The sequence below is a fragment of the Nelumbo lutea genome, chromosome 1 (assembly GCF_056320005.1).
Source record: "Nelumbo lutea isolate HS-2025 chromosome 1, American lotus-T2T, whole genome shotgun sequence".
Classification (NCBI taxonomy): domain Eukaryota; kingdom Viridiplantae; phylum Streptophyta; class Magnoliopsida; order Proteales; family Nelumbonaceae; genus Nelumbo; species Nelumbo lutea.
In genome coordinates, this window is record NC_142684.1 from 77149937 (window position 1) to 77165703 (window position 15767).

Consider the following 15767-nt stretch of genomic DNA (forward strand, 5'->3'; position numbering starts at 1 on the left):
TTTGAGCTAAAAGGCTATTTAAAGCATTAAACTTCTTTTAAAGTTCAAATTTTCATGTTTCTTAATGTATAGCTGTTTTTCATTTTCTATTTTAACTTTTTCTCATGCTTTGTATTTTTTTTTTTTTCTGACCTTGTGGCTTGCACTTTTGAAACATTGCTCCCAGGGCATTTTTCCTTTTGATTAATGACTCCAAGTTTATGTTCCCCACTGTCCAGAACTCTAGATGCAGGATGTCTTTACCGGATAATGAGAAAAGAAAGGTGAAATGTTTTATCTAAAACAGACATGAAAGAAGTTAATACTTAAAACTCATCAACTCATGATTTATTCATTTGCATTTCAAAATATAAGAAAAGAGATGTTGCTTGATGCAATGGTAAAACCTCGGGTGGACAAGCATGAGAACATGGACTCAAGTCTGAGAGTAGCCACTTTGTGCAAGAAAATTCTGAAGGTCTTATCATTTCAATACAATACGTCCCAGGTGTTTCGGGACCCCTCTTTTTTTAATACAAAATGTGAAAACTATCCAGTCGAACTGAGATGAGATAAAAAAAGAGAGAAGAACAGAGAGAAGAAGAAGAAAAGTGTCGAACTGAGAAGACCAAGAGTCTCACCCAGTCGACCATCTATTTGAATTTGACAAATAAGTATACAAAAACAAAAATGTCCCTGCATATGTAGGAGGCAAATAACTAACACATTACTTAGATGGAAAAGATTAAAATACCCTCTTTAGTCGACTCTAACACTCCCCCTCAAGCTGGAGAGTATTGTAGTTCGGCAGATCTACAAGAGAGAAGGGAGAACAGAGAACTGTGAAGAGAGGAGAGAAGAGAGAAAAGAGAGATCTATTCCAAGAACTATAGCTGGCGGCGCCTAGGTTAATATTTATACTTAGGGCAACCACTTATAACTAATACACTGAGGAAAAGACAAAAAAAAAAACCTTTTAGTAGGCTGCAGGCCTCTACATACACATTACAACACTCCCCCTCAAGTTGGAGCATATATGTCAATCATGCCCAACTTGTCACACAATTCATTATGTCGCAAATAGTGAAGACCCTTGGTAAGGACATCAGTTAGTTGTTCCTTGGAACTGATGTAAGGAGTACGAACTTCCCCATTTTCAAGTTTCTCCCTTATGAAATGGCTTATCGACTTCAATGTGCTTGGTCCTGTCATGAAGAACTAGATTGGCTGCAATACTAATGGCTGCCTTGCCACAATAGGGGGACATTGAGCCATCAACCGAGAGGCCTAGCTCTCCAACCAAATTCTTCACCCATAGTACTTCAGCAACTCCATGTGCCATGGCCCTATACTCGGCCTCAGCACTAGATCTGACCACTACACTTTGCTTTTTGCTTCTCCAAGTAACCAAGTTCCCACCAACAAAGGTACAATATCCACTAGTTGTTTTCCTATCATCAACTGCTCCAGCTCAATCTGCATCTATCTAAACTTCCACTTTCATATGATCATGTTTCTTGAAAAGTAACCCAGTTCCTGGATACTTCTTTAGATATCTGAGTACCCTCTTAGCTGCCTCTAGATGGGAGGATGTTGGTGCATGCATAAACTGACTGAAGACACCAACAACATAAGCTATATCCAGTCGAGTCATTGATAGGTAGAGGAGTCTTCCTACCAACCTCTGAAATTTCCTGATATCTGTCACTGGTTCTCCAATACAATCACCAAGCCGATGGTTTTCTTCAAGAGGATAGTCTACAGGTTTTGAGTGGGTAACCTCAATACCTAGGAAATAATGTAGTTGTCCCAGATCTTTCACCTCAAACTACATGCAAGGGATTCTTTGACCATTTTAATCTCAGAGTCCCAATTCCCCGTAATCACAATGCCATCAACATAGACAATTAATACCACAACATTCTTCTGGTTTCTCTTGACAAATAGAGTATGGTCAGATTGGCACTGCTTGAACCCAATTTGTTGTAGAGCCAAGTAAAATCTGCTAAACAAGGCCCTTGGGGATTGTTTCAAACCATATAAAGATTTTTTGAGTTTGCAAATTTTCCCTTCACACCCTTGTGCTACAAACCCAGGAAGCTGAATCATGTAAACTTCTTCTGCCAAATCCCCATTTAAGAAAGCATTTTTTTATGTCTAGTTGGTGGAGATCCCAATCAAAGTTAACAGCTAAGGATAGTATAATCCGAATAGTGTTCATTTCGGCAACTGGGGCAAAAGTCTCTGCATAGTCAACCCCATACACCTGAGTATACCCTTTTGCAACTAGCCTGGCTTTATACCTTTCAATCGACCCATTTGCTCTATGCTTTATTGTGAATACCCACTTGCATCCCACTGGCTCCTTGCCTTCGGGAAGATTCACGAACTCCCAGGTATTGTTTTTGTGAAGAGCACTAATTTCTTCCTTCATTGCCTCTGTCCATTCAGGTATAGATAAGGCTTCTGCAAACACTTTTGGGAATAGAGACGGAATCAGTGGCAGTCAAAAAGGTACAAAATGCGGGAGCAATGTTTTCATAGGATAAAAACTGAGTAATAGGATGCTTAGTAGTACATGATCGAACCCCTTTTCTATGAACAATCGGGACATCAAGATCATTAGTAGGATCATCAATAGCAATAGGTTCAGTCATATCAAAGGGAACAAGGGTACTCGAGAATAGGAGGAAGAGGGATTTGAGGAGTTGGAGCTTGCCTCTCCTCCTTCACACTATTCTCCCCATGAGGAGGGGCTTGAAAGAAGGGTTCTGACTCAATAAAGGACACATCCGTAGATAAAAAATATTTAGAGGTGTCTGGATTGAAGCATTTGTAGCCCTTCTGGAAGAGGGATAACCCAAGAAAACACACGGAACAGATTTGGGGTCCAATTTACCCTGGTTAGGAAATAGATCATGAATAAAGCATTTACACCCAAACACACATAGAGGAATGGAAAATAAAGGGGATTGAGGGAAGAGAAGTTGATGTGGGACCTTGTATTAAAGAAGGCATGATGGCATACGATTAATAACATAAGTTGCAGCCATCACAGCCTCAACCCAAAACCGTTTTGGAACATGCATGTGAAGCATCATTCTACGGGCAACTTTGAGGAGATGGCGGTTCTTCCTTTCAACAACTCCATTCTGTTGTGGTGTTCTGGCACATGAGCTTCTGTGGAGAGATCCATGTGAAGAGAAAAACTCAGCTAAGTCATGATGGAAATACTCTTTTGCGTTATCCGATTGGAAAATTTGGACTTCAACATGAAATTGAGTGAAAACCATGCGATGGAAATCTTGCACAATCTTGGGTACATCTTCTCTCGAGTGCATACGATATAGCCACATGTATCTTGAAAAGTCATCAATAAAACTAATAAAGTACTTGTACCCACCCTCAGTAGGTATGTTAACAAGGCCCCAAACATCAAAAAAGACAATATGGAAAGGCAAAGTATATCTTTTATTATTCAATGGAAAAGTTGTTCTACAATGCTTACTCAACTGACACATTCCACAATGCAAACTAGTACGAGACACTGACTTGAACAATTTAGGAAACATAACTTTCAAAGGCTCAAAGGACAAATGACCAAGGCGATTATGCCATAACCACAATTGACTATTTGTAGACTGACTCACAGGCTGACTCATAAGACTCACAGAAGCCGATGCCACGGGGCCAACTTTATTCTCTAGGATGTAGAGACCATCAACCATATGTCCTTTACCGATCGCCCTCCTCAAGGTTAAATCCTAGAAAACACATCAATGAGGAAAAAAGGTTACACAACAATTTAAAGACCGAGTAATACTACTTATAGATAACAAATTGATAGGAAGTTTGGGAACATGAAGGGTATGGGATAAGACAAGGCCATCAAGAAGAGATACAGATCCCTAACCAACAATGGCGGATAGAGACTCATCAACAAGCCTCACTTTATCTCTTCCAGAAAGAAGAGTGTAGATCTGAAAGATATTTGACTTGCTGGTCATATGGTTTGATGCCCCTGAATCAATGACCCAAGGTGACTCAGGAGCAGAGGTACACACATGAAATGCAGAAGCACCTTTACCTGATGTAGAAGCAAATGAGGTAGAAGGGGTAGGAACCAACCCGTCCAACTGCCCGAGTGTCCTACCACAAAATTCCAAATGACCTTTGAAAGAGTTGATGATGTCTTCCTTAGGATCAGAACCACTAGGATGCTCTTGAGAAAACACAGTAGTCTTATTACTTTGTTGATAGTCTTGAGTGGCCAAGTTTGCAGAACTAAATTTCTTCTGATGAGGCTTCTTTGAAGTGTCTTGATTTTTGGTTGCCCACTTGGGCTTACCCACTAATTCCCAACAGGTTTCTCGAGTGTGTCTAGGCTTCTGGCAGTGAGTACACCACAGTTTGTCCTTATCTTCACCTATCCTTGGTTCCCCCTTTTTCATTCCTGTGTTGCACCCTCTTGCAACTAGGGAAACTGGTTGCTTCCCCTCAGAAACACTCTTGAGATTGCAGCTAGAGCAACTGGTTACTTCCTTAACTGAAGGAAGTTCCCTACTTCCCAAAATCTGCACCCGGATAGGTTCATAAACCAGGTTCAGCCCATGTAAGAAAGCAAAAACCTGCTATTGGGAGACAAGTTTTTTATAGTCTTGTGCATCTTAATCCTTCCTCTAGTCAATGGTCTGATAATAGTCTAGTTCCTTCCAGACAAATGTAAGGATTGAGTAGTATGTAGATAGGCTACAGTCACCTTGTCTACACGTAGACGATTCTGCTTGAAGTTGACAAACATTGGAAAAATGCCTCTGTTCAGAATAGGTTGCCTTGGCTTGGTCCCAAATTTTACTTATGAATGTAACAGTATGTACCTGGCTTCCACGACCCACAACACAGAGAAAGAAACCTCAAAAAAGACAAGTTTCAATGCATTCGGCTGCCACCGCAAAACTCAAAAAAAAACATTCTACTGCATTCAGTTGCCACCACAGATCCAGATATCATTTTTTTAATGCATTCGGCTGCCACCACACCCTTCTTCTTGGTACAACAACCAAGAGAGAAGAAGAAAGAAAAAAAAATCTGAAAGTAGCGCCCAAAAGAAGCACACAATGGAGTCTTCAAACAGAATAGTTTTTCTAGAAAAGGAAAGAGAACCAAATCTGGAAAAGTTGTGCCCAGATCAGAGCTCTGATACCATGTAGTTTGGCAGATCAAGAAGACAGAAGGGAGAACAAAGAACAGAGAAGAGAGGAGAGAAGAGAGAAAAGAGAGATCCATTTCAAGAACTATAGCTGGCGGCGCCTAAGTTAATATTTATACTTAGGGCGACAACTCATAACTAATACACTGAGGAAAAGACAAAAAAAAAAACTTTTAGTAGGCTACAAGCCTCTACATACAGATTACAACAAGTATATATCATATAATCCCAGCTTGTTACATATATAGCTCACTCTTCCCGAACTCAACCCCTTTGTGAACAGATCAGCTCACTGATCACCTGTTCTCACATGCTCTATGCTTATCACGCCATTGATGACCTTTTCCCTTACAAAATGGTAATCTACCTTTGTGTGTTTAGTTCTCTCGTGAAAATCTGGGTTGGATGAGATGTGAATTGCAGCCTGGTTGTCACAGTATAGCTTCATGGGTTTGCTTATTGAGAACCCGATTTCCTGCAATAGCTTCTTTAACCTCACTAGTTCACATGTATTGTGTGCCATGGCCCTGTATTCTGCTTTTGCACTACTCCTTGCTATCACAGTTTGTTTGCTCTTCCATGTCACTAGATTTCCTCCAAGAAAGGTGCAATAACCTGTAGTGGATCTTCTGTCTGATACAGAGTCAGCCCAGTCTGCGCCGGTGTATCCAACTATTTCAAGATCACCTCCTGGCTTGTACAGTAACCCACGACCTGGAGCCCCCTTCAAATACCACACAATCCTAAGAACTGCATCCCAGTGAGGTACCCAAGGACTTTGCATAAACTGGCTTACCATACTGACAGCAAATGAGAAATTAGACCAAGTGATAGTTAGATAATTCAGTTTTCCCATTAGCCTTCTATACCTTCCAGGATTATCAAACAATTCACCCGTGTCACTTCCCAACTTCACATTCAGTTCCATGGGAGCTTTAGCTGGTTTAGCACCTAGAAATCATGTTTCTTCCAACAGGCCAAGAACATATTTCTGCTAACAGAGGTTTATGCCTTGCTTTGATCTAGCAACTTGTATACCTAGGAAATACTTCAACTTCCCAAGATCTTTTGCCTGAAAGTGATCTTGTAGGAATGTCTTCAGTTTATCAATCCCAACTCTATCACTGCCAGTTATGACTATGTCATCCACATAAACTACTTGCAAGATCTTCCCAGCCATAGAGTCATAGCTGAATACTAAATGGTCAACTTGACATTGTCTCATTCCGAACTCCTTCACCACTTCACTAAATTTTCCAAACCAAGCACGGAGAGACTATTTAAGCCCATAGATCGCCTTCTTGAGCTTACACACCTTACCATCCTCCCCCCTGAGCAACAAACCCTGGTGGTTGCTCCACATACACTTCCTCTAGAAGAGCACCATGGAGAAAGGCATTTTTAATATCAAGCTGAAATAGAGGTCAATCATGCATTGTAGCTAGGAAATCAACACACGTACTGTGCCAATCTTTGCAACTGGAGAAAATGTTTTTACATAGTCTACACCGTAAAGCTGAGAGTACCCTTTTGCAACTAAACGGACTTTCAGGTGTTTCACTCTCCCATATAGTAAATACTTAAAAGTATACACCCATTTATAATCAACAGCATGCTTACTTGGGGGGAAGAGTGGTGAGTTCCCATGTATGATTGTGATGAAGAGCAAAGAGTTCCTCTTCCATAGCGTTTCTCCACCCTGGCAAGGTAAGAGCCTCTTGGACATCCTAAGGTGTGGATACAAAGGACAACAGGGTAATAAACTTGCGATGGGAAGCAGAAATGTGAGATATAGAAACATAATTGGATATGGGGTGTAGCATGCAACTACGCTTACCTTTTCGCAATGCAATAGGAAGGTCAAGAATAGAAGGCAATTTGATTGTGGAAGGAGCTGGATCAGCCATCGGGGTAAAAGGTGGTGGAGGTGCTAGTCTCTGTCGATGAGTATACACTTGACGGATTGGTGGTCTTTCAATACGCTCCTGCATTGGGGAAGGTAGAGACTCAAGCATAATGGGAACCACAGGAAGGGAATTATCAACCGGAAGAGGAAGAGGAACCTCTGTAGGAGGAGGAGGGATATCAGGACCAGAGAAGTATGACACTGATTCAAAAAATGTAACATCAGGACAAACAAAGGATTTCTGAGTAATAGGATTGTAGCATTTATACCCTTTCTGAATCATAGAGTAGCCAAGGAAGATACATTTAATGGAACGAGCATCCAACTTGTCTAGACCAGGACCAAGATTCTGAACAAAGCACATTCACTCGAAGATCCTGGGAGTCGGGGGATATGGAGACAAAGTGGGAAATAGGATAGAGAACAGAGAACGACCATCAAGAATGAACGAGGGCATGTGATTAATGAGAAAACAAGTAGTAAGAAACTACATCACTCCAAAAACGTTTAGGAACATTCACATGATGAAGAAGAGACCGAGCTGTTTCAAGTAGATGTCGGTTCCTCCTCTCAGCCACCCCATTTTGCTGAGGGGTGTAGGCACAAGATGTCTAATGAATAATACCATGTTGTTCTAAGTATTGCTAAAATGAAGAAAGAAAATACTCTCTACCATTGTTAGAACGAAGAATTTTAAGTGAAACACCAAATTGTGTACGCACTTCAACATGAAACTTTTGGAAAATGGAAAATAATTCACTTCTTTCATTAAATAAAGTCATGTCATTCTTGAACAGTTATTAACAAAGACAACAAAATATTTGTAACCATTATAAGACTCAATTCTGATTGGACCCCAAACATCTGAATGAACTAAATCAAAAAGACTCAACATACTACTATCAACTCTACGACTGAAGAAAACCCGATGACGTTTCCCATATTGGCACGACTCACACTACAAAGATGACAGATGACTCAATGACAGAACAAGAAAATTGAGAGCTTTAAGAGATGGATGGCCGAGTCTACAATGCCATTGAAGAGGAGTCAAAGAGGTTTGAAGTGCAACTGTAGAGCCACCACCGTCAAGATAATACAATCCGCCAGCTTTATGCCCTCCACCAATCTTCTTCCCCGTCGTTAGATCTTGAAAAACACAAGGCAGGGTAAAATGTGATAGAACAATTGAGGGATTTGGTTAGTTTACTAACAGATATAAGATTAAAAGGAAACTTGGGAACGTATAAAACAAAAGACAAAGAAAGAGATGTTGTGTTAACATTACCAATTCTGTAAATGAGGGAAGTAGATCTATTGGCAAGGGTAAATTTATTAAATGTAGAGGTTGGAGAAAGGGAGGAAAACACACCCGAAGTCCCGATCATGTGATCAAAGGCTTCAGAGTCAATTATCCAAGGTGAAGGTTTGGATGCTAGGCAAGCTGTACCTGAATGATCAAGGATGGCAGTATTCTGATGTGAAGTGGCCTGAAGAAATCTCTCATACTCCTCTCTTGGAATATACTAATCATCTCCTTCCCAGAAGTAGTTGTGACAGTAGAAGATGTTGGATCAACTGGTTGAGTATCACTGACTTCACTACCATCAACAGCTGCATGATTAGCCCATGTGGATGGTAGGCCATGAAAGTCATAACAGAATTTAACTGTGTGTCCTTCTCTCCCACAATGTGTGCATTTCCTAGTAGTTCTCCCCCTTCCTCTGCCACGGCCTCCCCTTGAATCACGACCTCCTCCACTGCTACAACCACCCATAGGGTTACCACGGCCTCCCTTAACCATACGACTACCTCCTTTGTGCCCATAAGAACCACCTCGACTGCCAATAAGTGCTGATCTGTCAGAAGGTATGTTACTCTTTGTGGGGCTAAGAGATATCCTATGGAAACGGACAAACACTTCTTCTAGAGTAGGGAGAGCTGACCCTCCCAATATCTTTGCTCTAACAGGTTCATACTCTGCCTTCAGTCCACCAAGAACCGTGTAACATCTAGTTGTTCCCTTTGTTGCTATTGAATTTTGATGCCCGGAGTTAAGGGATGGTAGACATTAAGTTCATTCCGAAGCTTTTTCATACTGGCATAATATTCTTCAAGAGTCTGATTTCCCTACTGCAAATTGAAGTATTCCTGATAAAGCTGATAAAACCTTGTAATGTTGTCTTGTCTAGAATAGAGTTTCTTGGCATGTTCCCATATATCATTTGCTATATCTAAAAACATGAAGTTAACACTGATTTTAGGCTCCATATTGTTCCACAACCATGTCATGATTTGAGCATCCTCTTGCTTCCAATCACTAAAACCCGAGGATTCAGCACTAGGTTTCTCCTCTCGTACATGTTCCGCTTTCTTCTTAGCCTACAGAAACACTTCTTCCACCAACTTGGCCCACAGAACATAGTTTTCACCGTTGAGTTTGATGGATGTCACCTGAACACTTAAAAAAATAAGAGGAGATCATCACACTTGATTTCTGGTCACCACTTGCATCACCCATCGATGCCATTTAAGTCTACGAAGTCAGTTCTGCCAGTCACACACAAAAATAAATCAGTTCCAACCACTGCACTACTGTTCTTCAACTATCAAACCAACACGCTTATAATCACCACGAACTTGCCCTAACGTACATTCGACCACTTTGAACACCACTGTACTGCAAATAGGCAGATTTATAACCATAGAGAATCCCTCTTGAAACTGCTCATTAGAGGGTTCAGACCACCACAGTTGAACCTACTCGACCACCACAGCTGTCATGCATAGTGACAGCAGTCCACACAAAGAAAAAAAAAATTGTTTTTTTTGTTCACTCAAACTGTTGCACTCATCCCCTGTCACCGGAGGTTTAGCCACCAAAACCCTAGAGATTGCTGAGTTTCGCCACAGTCTTCTACCCCAGATTTCTCACACTAGAAAAAAAATGAAAATAAAAAGAGAAGGAAGGGAAGAGAGCAGATCAATGGAAAGTTGTAGTTGATTTTTATCAGTGGTGCTCTGATACCATGTGAAAACTATCCAGTCGAACAGAGAAGAGAGAAAGAAAAGAGAGAAGAAGAAGAAGAAGAGTGTCGAACTGAGAAGACCAAGAGTCTCACCCAATCGACCATCTATTTGAATTTGACAAATAAGTATACAAAGACAGAAATGCCCCTGCATATGTAGGAGGCATATAACTAACACATTACTTAGATGGAAAAGACAAAAATACCCCTCTTTAGTCGACTCTAACATATATAAATAAAAATGTACCCAAAAACCAATTTTTGAAAAAAAAAAAACAAAAAAAACATAGAAGCGGATGGTTTTTAGTACCGATATGCCTCTGTCGATACATAGGGGCGTATCGATACTTTGAACCATAGTTCTATCCCATCCACTCCTCCCAAGACCTTGGGTAGGTAGACCAATATTGTAGTGGCCCTTTCAAGAAAAATAACAAATCAACCTTATCAATATCAGAAGAAAAAAAAGGTTGCTCTAATTATAACTGTGTGACACTTTTTTTTATCAATAACAAAAACATTTCATTAAAGAAAAAGGAGAGATAGGTACAAAGGCAAGGGGAGATAAACACTCTTAACTCCCCCCCCCCCCCCGCCCCAAAAAATAAAAAAAGCTAAAAAATTACATATAAGCCCAGAACAAATGAATTCTTCCCACCCCTTGTTTGGCCAGGAGGAGATAAACACATATTGATCCATTGTAAACTCACTATCATATCCCAGGTGATATAGGACCAGCTCAATTCTAGTCCTTAAAGAATGTTGAATTGTCTTCTTTGATCAGAATTTTATGGCTGTTGATGGCTGTAATGATTTCTTAAAGGAATAAGAGAGAAAATAGGGAGAGAAAGAAGAGAGAAGATACCTGGAATCACTCACAGGGTGCCTAGAGTCACTCTAGGGCATGGGAATCATTAACCATAGTTAGCATAAGCTGAAGAAAACTCCATAAACTTCATTGCTCTTCGTGTAAAATGCTCATACATATTTATAGATTCTAAAATCATAATAAACCTAGGAGTCAAACTGTTAGACTCAATAATCCTAGTAGAATGGCAAAATTATCCCCGATGTCCAAAAATACAGCAATACATAAAATTTCACAAAATTCCAATTTGGACTCTTCAGCTCCTACATCACCGAATCAACCATTTAAAGATTAAGTAACTCCACATGCTACCCTCCTTTTTCATCCAGTCTATTACCAATTTAGAGTCTTCCTCAATAATCAAACTTCTTATGTTGAGTTCCCATGCCTTTTTGACTCCTTCCAAGACAGCCATGATTTCAGCTCAGAGAGAATCTCCTTCCCCAATTGGGCATGAAAACATAGCAATAATCTCGCCCTCTTCATTCCTAAAGACCCCTCCAATGCCTGAAGTGCCGGGCATTCCTTCACTGCTGCCATCAAAATTTAGCTTTCTAAAACCAGGATCTGGAATAGACCACAAGGACAAGGAACATTCTTGTTAGGAGATGAACAAGCCATTTCCAATTATTTAGCAGAGCTGTTGTAGAAATGTCTTCACATATTGTCCCTCTATTCCTTTCCTTATCAGCAAATGTCCTCTGATTTCTTTCCTTTCGTATTATCCAACAAACTGCAGCCCTGGTGCATCTCAACAAAACCCTCTTCTTTGTCCAGCTATCAGCAAAAGAATCAAAGAGGCCTAGCGCATCTGGTGGAGGAGTCCGTCTACAACCAAACAAAGAAAGAAACCATTCCCAAATAGAAGAAACAAATGGACAGGAGAAGAATAAGTGAAAGCAAGACTCACCATCAACTTTACAGAGAATACACCAGTTAGGAGATAAGCACCAAAAAGGCTTTTTCTTTGAAGGAGATCACCAGTGTTGATCCTTCCAATGAAGCTTCCCAACAAAAAGCCCCAATCCTAGGTGGAACCAATTTACCCCAAACTTCCTTAACTAGAAAGGTTTGCCCAATACTATCAAAAGGTAAAGTTAAAGCTTTGAAGAATGAAGCACAAGTAAAACTGCCAAATGGAGAAGGGACCCAAATACCCAACTTTGAAGGGTCCAAGCAAACTCCTTTTAAAATTTGAAGTAAAGTCAAAAGGCTGTTTAGATCTGAATCTCTAAATCCCCTTCTGAAACCCAAATCCCAGGCAAGCTCAAGACCCTCAATAGGAGAAGAGAGGAAAGTGGAAGTTGGCTCATTTTTGTAGTCAAACAAAGTAGAGAGAAAGGGAAATCGATCTTTCAAGGGCAAGTCCCCCACCCACAGATGTTCCAAAAATTTTACTGAATTTCCAGAACAAAGGTTATACCTAATAAAAGGAAGGAATAAAGGTAGGGTGGCATGTATAGACTTCCAAGGAGAAGCACTAGTAGCTCGAGCCAATGCTCCCGCATCCCAACCCTCAATCGTCAACCCAAGAATGCTCAAGATTACCTTAACCCATAACCTGTCCTCTATCAGTAGTCTCCACACTTTCCCAACAAAGGCATATTTCTTTTTTGAAGATTTCCAATTCCTAAGCGTCCAAACTTCATGCTTTTAATTACAATTTCCCAGCTAACCATGTGATCCTTTCTTTTCCCCTAGTTCCCACAAAAAGTCCCTATTATTTTCTACAGGCTTTTGGAAACCCCAACTGGAATTTTGAACACCAATAAAAAGTAAACTGACAAATTGGCTAAAGTCAAGTTGATTAAGGTTATCCTCCCTCCTAAAGATACCTAGTTCCTCTTCATTGAAGCTAATCTCTTCGTAACCCTATCCATCACTGGGTTCCAAATTATCAGTTCTCTGATTGTCTGCCAAGGGAAGGCCCAAGTAATTCATAGGCCAATTGGATACTTCACAATCCAAGATAGCTGCACATTGTGACATATCCCTTTCATTCATATTCACTCTCACTACACAACTCTTGTTAAAATTGATTTTCAAATTTGACATTCGCTCAAAGAGTTGAATCACTAATTCCAGATTTCTCGCCCATCTATGAGCATCTCCTTCACAAAATAATATTGTGTCATCGGCAAACTGCAATTGGGTGATAGGCATTCTATCCCTTCCAACTCTCTTCAATCTCCTCTTTGGGTTAATCTCCCCATGACATCAGCTACCAAGGTAAACAAAAAGGGTGAGAGAGAATTACCCTGTCTAATCCCTCATATTGCTGGAAAGTGATCAGCAACAGTCCCATTCACCAAAATTGTATAGTAGCAAGTTCTTAAATAACCTTGAACCCATTTGCACCATTTCTCCCCAAATCCAAAATTTACCATTACTTCCAAATAAAAAGGACCAGTCCACCAAATCATAGGCCTTCTCTAGACCAAGTTTGTAGGCTGTGGGTATTTTAAGGGACAGGTGTCAAAAAGTTTTTTAAGTGCTCATTGAATGTTCTTACAATATTGTGCCTACCTGATCTGGACGAAAAAGACCATCCCTTATTAAGGAAACGTTACCCTCCTTGATCTTCTTTTACAAACCATGCGTGCAACATAAACCTAATCAACTAGGAAAGAAATCCAGGCTTACTAGTCTCCGACTTGCTTTCGCACCATCCAATTCTCCTGTTAACGCTTCCTCTCGATTGGGCGTATTTTGAAATGCATAAAAGAAACAAGTTGCATCTCAAGAGCCATTGAACCTACCAGGGAGATTTTTTATTTTGCTCCATAGGGCTACATTACATGTTGATGGAACAGTAGGCACTTCATTTTGTTTTCTTCCCACCATTCCTTAATTTTCTCCTTAAAATCAAGGTGACAAAGCCACATATTCTCAAATCGAAATGGAGCTGGACCCCTTCCCCTCAAGCAAGGTTAAAGTTTCGATACAATACGCCCAATACGAGGAGTATAGTATTGTATCTTTGAAAAATAGATACGGGATACACATGGAAATCGGATGTTTCATCTTTTTTCATGTGTATTGGACCCATATCGGGGGCATATCGAGGGCGTATCGGGGGTGTATCGGGGCGTATCGGTAGCGTATTGAAGAAAAAGATACGGCCAAAAAATTAAAGAAAAGGGGGAAAGCAAGTTTCTTTTCCCCGAAATAAGTCTTCTTTCACCCCTAAATGACTCTAACTCCAAACTTCATTCCTAGAGTGCTAGGTTTAAAGAAGTTTGCAAGAAACAAGTGTGAATTGTTATTTTTTTTCTAAATATTTTTCAAATTTTGAAAAAATGACAAAAATAGGTAAATTTTTTCGATTTTTATAATATCTTGTTATTTCTTTTTTTTTTCTTGAATGTTTAAAGTTATGTTGATCTACGTTTATTACATTCAAAATCACAATTTTTTTGTGTTATCAGTAGATTTGCAAAAATTTCATGAAGATATTTGGGGAAAATATAAATTAACAAAAAATTTGAAAATGTAACTTTTTCTCTGCCTATAAAGACTAAATATGTTTTAGATCTATGGATTTATCTATCATATCCATAGAGCAATTGAAATTTCTTCTTTAATATTTTTGATATTTCACATTTTTAGAATTAAAAAATAAATAATAATTATTTATATTTATCATTTGATCACGACAATTGAATATATTATAATTCTATGGATGATCTATCGTATCCACAAACCAATTGAAATTTCTTCTTTAATATTTTTTTTTTATTTTTAGAATTAAAGAATAATTAATTAATTAATTATATTTTATCATTTGATCACAATGCTTGAATATATTGTAATTCTATGGATGATCTATCATATCCACAAAGCAATTAAAATTTCTTCTTTAATAACTATTTATTGAATATATTATATAATGCTTATTTTTTTATAACTTTTGGAAATGAATAATAAATAATAATTATTTAAATAATAAATGATTATTAATTATATTTTCACATAGAAGTTGTGCCAATGCATGTTTTATGGTTGGATAGGAGAGTTGGTTGTTTCCAATCCCATAAAACATTAAAACTTAAGAATTATAATTTATAAACTATAGTTAGGCATAGGATTTTTAATGAAATTATAATTAACTACAATATATTTCTTCATAAAACCATTAAAATATATTAATTTAATGTATATACACCTCATTGAGGTCTTATATTTAATGTTGTTGATGTATTTTTATGATTTATTAATGTATTTATAGTGTTTCCAAGAATATCTATGTGTTTCTTAGTTTTTCTCTGATACACATGCGTATCCAAGGCGTATCCCGATACGTCTCTTAAAATTGCCTTTCCAATACACTTGGCGTTTCTGATACTATGAACCTTGCCCTCAAGTCCTCCTTAGATAGAGAGATAGGCCAATGATCAGAAAGAATTGATAGGAAAATTCAAAGTATAATTGTGTGACACTAAGATGGATAAGAAGCAACAAAAGAGAAGACTTAGCGATGCAAGCATGAAAGTAGGAAAGGAATCCTTGGAAAAAAGAAATGAAGATTCTTATTTCTTCATATCCTTGAACAATAGGTAATTTCATAATTTTTGGATTATTTGAATTTTGTTGCATTAGTTTGGTGGTGTCTTAAGAATACGGCTGTAAGTATTTAGAAATTTACTATTATTAGATAAAAAGCAAAATTACTATTTATGCTAACTTATGGACTTAGTGTTATAGTAATTCCCACAATTACAATTTATAGTAAAATCACAAACTATTATATTTAGTAATTCTTTAGCCTCTACAGTT

General features: G+C 38.8%; 1 protein-coding gene across 8 annotated transcripts in view; it reads right to left on the bottom strand.

Moving 5' to 3' along the window:
* Nucleotides 1–15767, bottom strand: part of LOC148875504 (uncharacterized) — a 63368-nt gene that overhangs the window by 1780 nt on the left and 45821 nt on the right. The gene's annotated exons all lie outside the window — the stretch shown is intronic.